The sequence below is a fragment of the Rhipicephalus microplus genome, chromosome 7 (assembly GCF_043290135.1).
Source record: "Rhipicephalus microplus isolate Deutch F79 chromosome 7, USDA_Rmic, whole genome shotgun sequence".
NCBI classification, from domain to species: domain Eukaryota; kingdom Metazoa; phylum Arthropoda; class Arachnida; order Ixodida; family Ixodidae; genus Rhipicephalus; species Rhipicephalus microplus.
The window spans coordinates 64,514,823-64,522,228 of record NC_134706.1 but is presented as its reverse complement, the minus strand read 5'-3'; positions in this window follow the sequence as shown (position 1 = coordinate 64,522,228).

Genomic DNA, 7,406 nt, shown 5'->3' with positions numbered 1-7,406 from the left:
CTTCAAACGTGAAGCATTTCTTAGCGAAGTTCGGCGAATTTGAGCGTATCTATCTATCTATCTATCTATCTATCTATCTATCTATCTATCTATCTATCTATCTATCTATCTATCTATCTATCTATCTATCTATCTATCTATCTATCTATCTATCTATCTATCTATCTATCTATCTATCTATCTATCTATCTATCTATCTATCTATCTATCTATCTATCTATCTATCTATCTATCTATCTATCTATCTATCTATCTATCTATCTATCTATCTATCTATCTATCTATCTATCTATCTATCTATCTATCTATCTATCTATCTATCTATCTATCTATCTATCTATCTATCTATCTATGACATTTAGCTCTCCTGGCCGTTTTGATAATGGTATCGATACCAAACTTGGTATAACATAACATAACTGTATGAAGAAGACGTTTGACTAGTCATATTATGAAAATCATGACATGAATGTCATAATTTACATTCCATGGTCCTGCAGCTCTTGAGGTGGTTGTGTCACATGGCACGTTGCAAAACTGGTATGGTATGGCATGATTGTATGCCGAACACAAGCGAAAGATTCTAACATCAAAATCATGACATCCGGGTCATGTAACAACATGACTACATGCCACGCTCATGATGCGCTGGCGGCCGTTTCACTAGCTTCAGTCATACCAAATTTGGTATTACGGGACGTGAATGGATTACAAAGGTATGATACTGGTGCAAACATGGTAAACGTTAGATGCGTGTCATGTAACAACATGACTACATGCTACGCTCATGATGCGCTCGCGGCCGTTTCACTAGCTTCACATGTACCAAACTCGGGATTACGCGACGCCAACGGACGACATAGGTATATGACACATCCAAACATGATAGTCACGTCATGCGTGTCATGTAATAACTTGACTACATGCCACACTAATGATGCGCTTGTGGCCGTTTCGCTAGCTTCAAATGTGCCAACTTCCGTATTACGTGACGCCAATGGATGACGAAGGTATGTGATTGGTGCAAACATGATAATCATGAGATGCGTGTCATGTTGAAACATGACTACATGCCACAGTCAAGGCGCCAAAACATTTGGACGTGACGCGGTGCGCGTGCTCGCCGGCGTTCATTTCGTCGCGTCACGCAGGCGTTGGTTGCCACGCCAGGCACCAGTCCTGCCAAATACACGCAGAGGCGCGCAGCGGTTTGACGCATGCGCGTTTCAGCGCGTCCGGCGTCCCTCCGTCACGAAAAGAGGGAGACGCAGTGTTGTCTGTGTAGCGCATCGGCATGGAGTAGTGTTACTCTATGGCATCGGCACGAAATGAAGGATGTTGCATTTCGTGCCAGGGGCGACCAGCGTCCGTCTGAGCGGCGCGGACGCTGGTCGCGCCTGGCGTCAGACCATAGAGAAAGAAGAAGACAAGAGCGGACAGTCCGCAAAACCTGGCCTCAGGAAGTGCGTCACGACTACGTAACGAACTAGTGCTCTCACCAAACGTCAGAGGGCGCAAGCGCAAAAAAAAAAAACAGTTATAATCAATGCAACAGAATTGTTTTTACAAAATAATAATTATTCGCTCAAATTGGGTATGTTCTTTATACATAAAAACAATTTATTCAACACACCTTACGCGATTATTTTTCTTCAGCCGTACTGTCATAAACACCATATACCCAGCGACAAGCCCATGCATGACTGACAGCGAGAAGCTTTCGTCGGTTTCGTCAACGTCGGCTGCGTCGGCGTTTTCGTGCGTGAGATAACAGGTGAGGCACGTTTTCAAGCGAAGCTTGTTGAATGACATGTTGTTGGTCCCTTTGGGTCATTTTTTCAGAAAACGGTTACACTTGCGCGAATAAGACACCATGCAACAAACATAGAAGGATGCACACACACACGTTGCGCTTCGAGTGTGCGAGTTTGTTTCTTACGTGGCGTCTCATTCACGCAGTTGTAACCTTTTTCTGAAGCTTGTAAGGACGGGGAGGTTCGCTAAAAAGAAAGTTTGCGGCTCTATGCGGCGGCTAGACGGGAACATTGTGCAACGTATGTAGTTTAGCAAAGGCGGCACGGCGTCAAGCCGAGGCGACGCGTGCTGCGTCTGCCACGGACGCGAGCGTCTGTGCGCTGAGCATAGCTGGGCAGCTAGGTCATAGGCTCGGTGCAAAATATTGAGAAGCGTTCGCTGGGCCTCGCATGCTTCACAACGCGTTTCCCGAAGGCTCGGAACACGAATAATTCTTGGTGTGCCGGAGGTAAATCTGGACTAGCCAAGTGGCCATCGTCTTCGTTTCTTCACTAGCCTTGTGCCACTAGTGCAAGCTGCTCACAAATTTTTTTGACGTTTCCAATATAATTTTACCGCACAAATTTCAACTACGATTTTTCTTCCCAATTTACTGCTGATACTGCGTACGCGCGAAGGTGTTCCAAAGTTCCCAGGCCGTGATACCATTGCATTACAAGGGATAGCGGCCTGGAAACTTCTGAAGATCTTTGTACGTGGTCTTGACGTCTATCTTTGTAAGTCAGAGTTTTATGGGTCAGAGATGTATCACTGGTTTTGTATTGTGCATCGATTAGCTAATCATTCAAAGGGGTTTGCTAGTACACTTATGACGTGCACATGTCTTTTTCGTAATTTGACAGCGAAGCATCCACTTCCTAACATTTTCAGACCGCGCTGATGCCATGCCGTCCGGCGGTCCAAGCTACGGCAGCTACTGCTGTGTATCGGTGTGCTTCAACAATCGCAGAACCCACAAAAAGCCTGGGACGAGTTTCTTCCGCATACCACAGGACGGCAGGTGTGTTAAAGCTTTTGTATGGTTTGCATGTCTTTAGGCTTACTGTTCGTACTTGCTCAGTGAGGGTAACAATAAAAAATCGCTATTCAAGCACTTCCCCTTTCAGCTGATAGTTCATTGCCAATGCAGGATGAAAGCATGGATGCAGTATGCTGGACGCGATGATCTCCTTAGTAAGCAGCCCAGCCTATTGTACGCAACGTACAGGGTTTGTAGCGACCATTTTACTGCTCAAAGTTTCATGGACCCTGGTCACACAAGGCTTACAAGAATGGCTGTTCCCAGTCTGCAACCAGCTGCACCATGTAAGTGATTGACTGAAACTCAAATATGTGCAATAGCAGCCACTTGTATTGAATCAGTGGCGACAGTTAACCGTGTAGATCTTTGTAGCCGATGGAGAAGCCTCACTATAGAAGTAACACTTGGAAAGTCTTAAATTTTGTGAATTGTGGGCTATTACCTTCCTAACAGCAGCTTTACATTTCTGTCGTTTTTTGATGCTCTTGACCTGCGCAACTTGTTTTAAAAGACTTTAAAGGGCTATTTCATGTTATCTTCAAGCCTGAGTGCACATGTACGTATACCTTTCATCAGTGAAAGCTGGCACTGTTGATGATTCCAAAAATCACAAATTACTTGTTTCCTAGTTGGTGCCTTCTCTTTTCTTCCACGTTCGACCAATTTATGCGTTTGAAAGAGCTGTTTAAGTTTCCCCATGCTACAAGCTTTGTAACTTGTACCAACTGCACATATATGCAGGTTTTCTGAGCGTCGCTTCAAGTAGTGACTGTGACATGGCTGCATAAGCTGCACTGCAAGGTGCGGATGAGCTTCAGTTTGTGTTATTTTAAGCCTCTTACTGATACATTGTCGTAATTTCATTTCTTCAGGACCTGCGGTAGAGGCTTCAAAAAGCGGCTCCCACACATTGAGGTGCCCCGATGAACAGGGTGCGTTCAGTGTCACGATTTCTTTTTTTTTACCGAAATTGACTGTTGACCAAACCTCTGCAGGTGGCAGCTCCCTTGTAGCTGGTGAAAGAATATCCGCTGACTTCGTCTTGCCGGATAAAACCTTAACCAGTCATTCAGCTGTCACAAAAGGAACTTGTGTGACCGGTAAGTTGTATGTTCACTTCCAACACCAGAGTGGATTGATATAGAGACTTCCGCAGGCCGCTCGCAAGATTGTTCCGACAGCACTGTCCGAGGCACTTAACAAGCTTCACAAAACCCTCCAGAAGACGTCTCCGCCAACAGCTCCACGCCTGAGTGCCCTAGAGAAAACGGTGACTATGCTTTTATTGCAGCTGTTTTTAATGTGCTATTTTATGTTTAGGACATTCTGAGGAAACTATCCCCAAAAGGACACTACGTGTGCACTTACAAAATGTAAGGGTGGGCTCTCAGTGATTTTTATTTTTTTTGTGCATTGACAACATTGTGAATGGTTTGCTTTTAGGTAGTGGAATCGAAAACTTTGCACCGCAGAAAGTTGTGCACCTTGGGTCTGAAAGAGCGAGGAAAGTGCTCGTATGGGATTAGTTGTTCTTCGCTTTTACATCCAATTTTTTGTTTATTGCAGTGCGTTCCTGTGTGCCAGCGACAATGTCTCCATCAATGAAGTACAAGCAAACCATTAAACATCTGCAAGCCAAAGGAGCAGCACAGCGGAAAACTATCAAAAGACTGCGGAGACAGCCTCACCAAGCACCGTCATCGACTTCAAAGGCCCTTGAAGTTATCCGACCGCACGTCACCGAGGAGGTTTTTAAACTTCTTTCTGCACATGTTCGCTTGAGGCCCAAACGCAAGGGCAAGCGGTTTCCCGTGTGGTTCAAGAAATTTGCTCTTCACTTAAACTTCCGAGGTCCGCGAGCATACCGATTTCTGGCTCCATATTTTTCTTTGCCCTCCCGGCGTTCATTAAGGAGGTGGCTAGCTAATGTAAAGATGACTCCAGGCGTAATTCCAGGAATCCTTTCTTCCATTGCAACAAATACTCAAGCTTGGAATGAACGGGACCGAGTGTGCGCTTTAGTTTTCGACGAAATAGCACTCAAAAACAATTTGTACTATGACGCTGCAAGAGACGTTGTCCAGGGTTTTACAGATGATGGCACTCATCGCACTTCAACCATCGCTGATTGAGCACTGGTTTTTGTTCTTGTTGGCGTTTCGAGAAAGTGGGTTCAACCGGTTGCTTTTACTATAGGGCACACATCAACACCATCATCTGTTATGCATAACTTGCTGGTCTCACTCATTTTGGAGCTTAGGAGCATTAATATTGCAGTGAAAGCAGTCATTTGTGACCAGGGCAGTTCAAATGTAAGTCTCGCTAACCAACTAAGAGTGATTGTAGCAAAGCCTTTTTTTGAAGTTAATGGTGAGCGGGTATATTACATTTTTGATGTTCCGCATCTAATTAAAACAACGCGCAATAATGTCCAAGCACACAAGTTATACATTGGGGATGACATAGTTAACTGGTCGCACATTTTAAGCTTTTACCAATCCTCACATGAGTTGCGGTTGCGATTGGCTCCAAAGTTGACTGAACGGCACGTTCATCAGAAACCTTTTTCTAATATGAAGGTCAGCAGAACAACTCAGGTCCTCAGTGCATCAGTTTCGATTGCTATCACGGCATTGGTGTATGCGAAGGTGCTGCCTGCCTCGGCCTTCACTACAGCTCAATTTTGTGATCGTATGGACCGGATTTTCGATGCCTTGAACAGCTCGAGTAAAAAAAGAACTTCGCAAAAGCTGCGGCATGCAATCATGAAAAATGATTCAGAGCTGATTGACTTCCTCCGAGGCCAGCTTCCCTGGATTGCATCATGGCAGTTTGTTGGCAGACGTCAACCACAAACCATCGTAGGTTGGCAAATTACAATTCAGGCAATTTATCAACTATGGGACGACCTCTTCAAAAATTACAATATTGAATACCTGTTAACACGCAGGCTTCAACAGGATCCTCTGGAGAACATATTTGGCCACATTAGGCAAAAACAGGGTTGCAACACCAACCCCAATGTAGCACAATTTATTTGTGCCCTGAAGCACATCTGCATAAGAAAACTCTTCAAGCTGTCAGAATACGGAAATGTCGAGGACGATGAATGTGACCTCCTCCAGGAGCAGCTCTCGCCATTCTCCCTCACCAGTGCGTCTCTTGTGGATAATGAGGAGTGTGCACAGCCAACGCCTGACGACTTTCCCGCTCTAGACGATCTCTCTGAACTTGCGACCAACATTCACTCCCATATTATCGATGACTCCGCTGCATATTATGTAGCTGGTTTTCTCATCAAACACTTCCTTCGGAATGCATGTGACGGTTGCAGTTGCCCACAGTTACTGAAAGACGACAGTGAGACGCTTGAGGGTACCCACCACTATTTCACAATGCTCAAAGCATACCACGTCCCCAGCAAACTTTTTGGGAATCTCACTGTGCCATCAGAAGCAGCTTTTGCATATGTACAACAACTTGAATCTCACTTTCTTGCCATAATTGAGGCCACTGCACATCACCTGAAAGTGTGCGATGTTTTGTATCACCATCTGTCAAGTGTTGGCGATTTTCATTTCTGCTCTGCTGGGGGTCGCGCGAAGTTTCTGAAAATGTTTTGCCGGGTTCGAAAAAGTTGGCATGTGCGTTTTGTGAACCAAAACTTAGATAGGGTTAGGTTCCAGTCTTCAATCTCAGGCATACAGCTTGACAAGTTCAAAGGTTAGCAATTAGCGGCGGGTTTACACTAAAGTATTCGAGTTGAGCCGAATCCTGCAATAGCTTTGTTATGTTATTGCTTCGTTACAGAAGACTTCATTATGGTCTTATATGCTTATATTTAGCTCAACTGGACTAGCCACTCCTTCGTTGCATACATTGTTTAGGTTGCCCGCTATGAGGAGTAGGGACACTGTGTATTCCTCGAAGTGCTTTGCATAACCTTAAAAAGAATGTTGGGTATCCTTCTGTATTTTTGTAGCAAATGCGGGCGAACTGTACACTTTACTGTGGCTCGCTTGGTCACTGTGTATGCTTTATCTCTCCAGCTCAAGTAATATGTCGATAACAAAACCGCTTGTTGAAATGTCTTCGAGCGGGTAAGGAACACAGTATGAAGTGGGCACGGTTCACGTTATCACGCTTTTCGTATTTTAGCTTCTCATCAACCTCCTCATCTCGCCCATCAAAATTTTCAAAAGAATACTCAAACTTGTAGCGTTTGATGGGGCTGTGGACGCTGCCATTTTATTTTTATGTAGCTTTTGAGTGATAACGTACGATGTAGAGCCTTTGTGAAAAATAATGAGCCATAGTGGTTTCCTTCTGCTATTTATTAGCCCTGTAATACCGCTCTCGTAGCACCAATTAAGGTCCACAATTCTGGATAAGTGATGACTACAATCTATTTTAGCTCGCAAGCGTCACAGCAAGACCCAGACGCAAATCACTTGGGATCTTAAGTTTTTGACGAAGGCGACGCATAACAAAAGCCACAAAACCTGCCAGTGTTGTAGCATAAAGTTTGTCTTTCACGTAGTGAGCAAGCTGCAAATCCCTACCTTTCTGA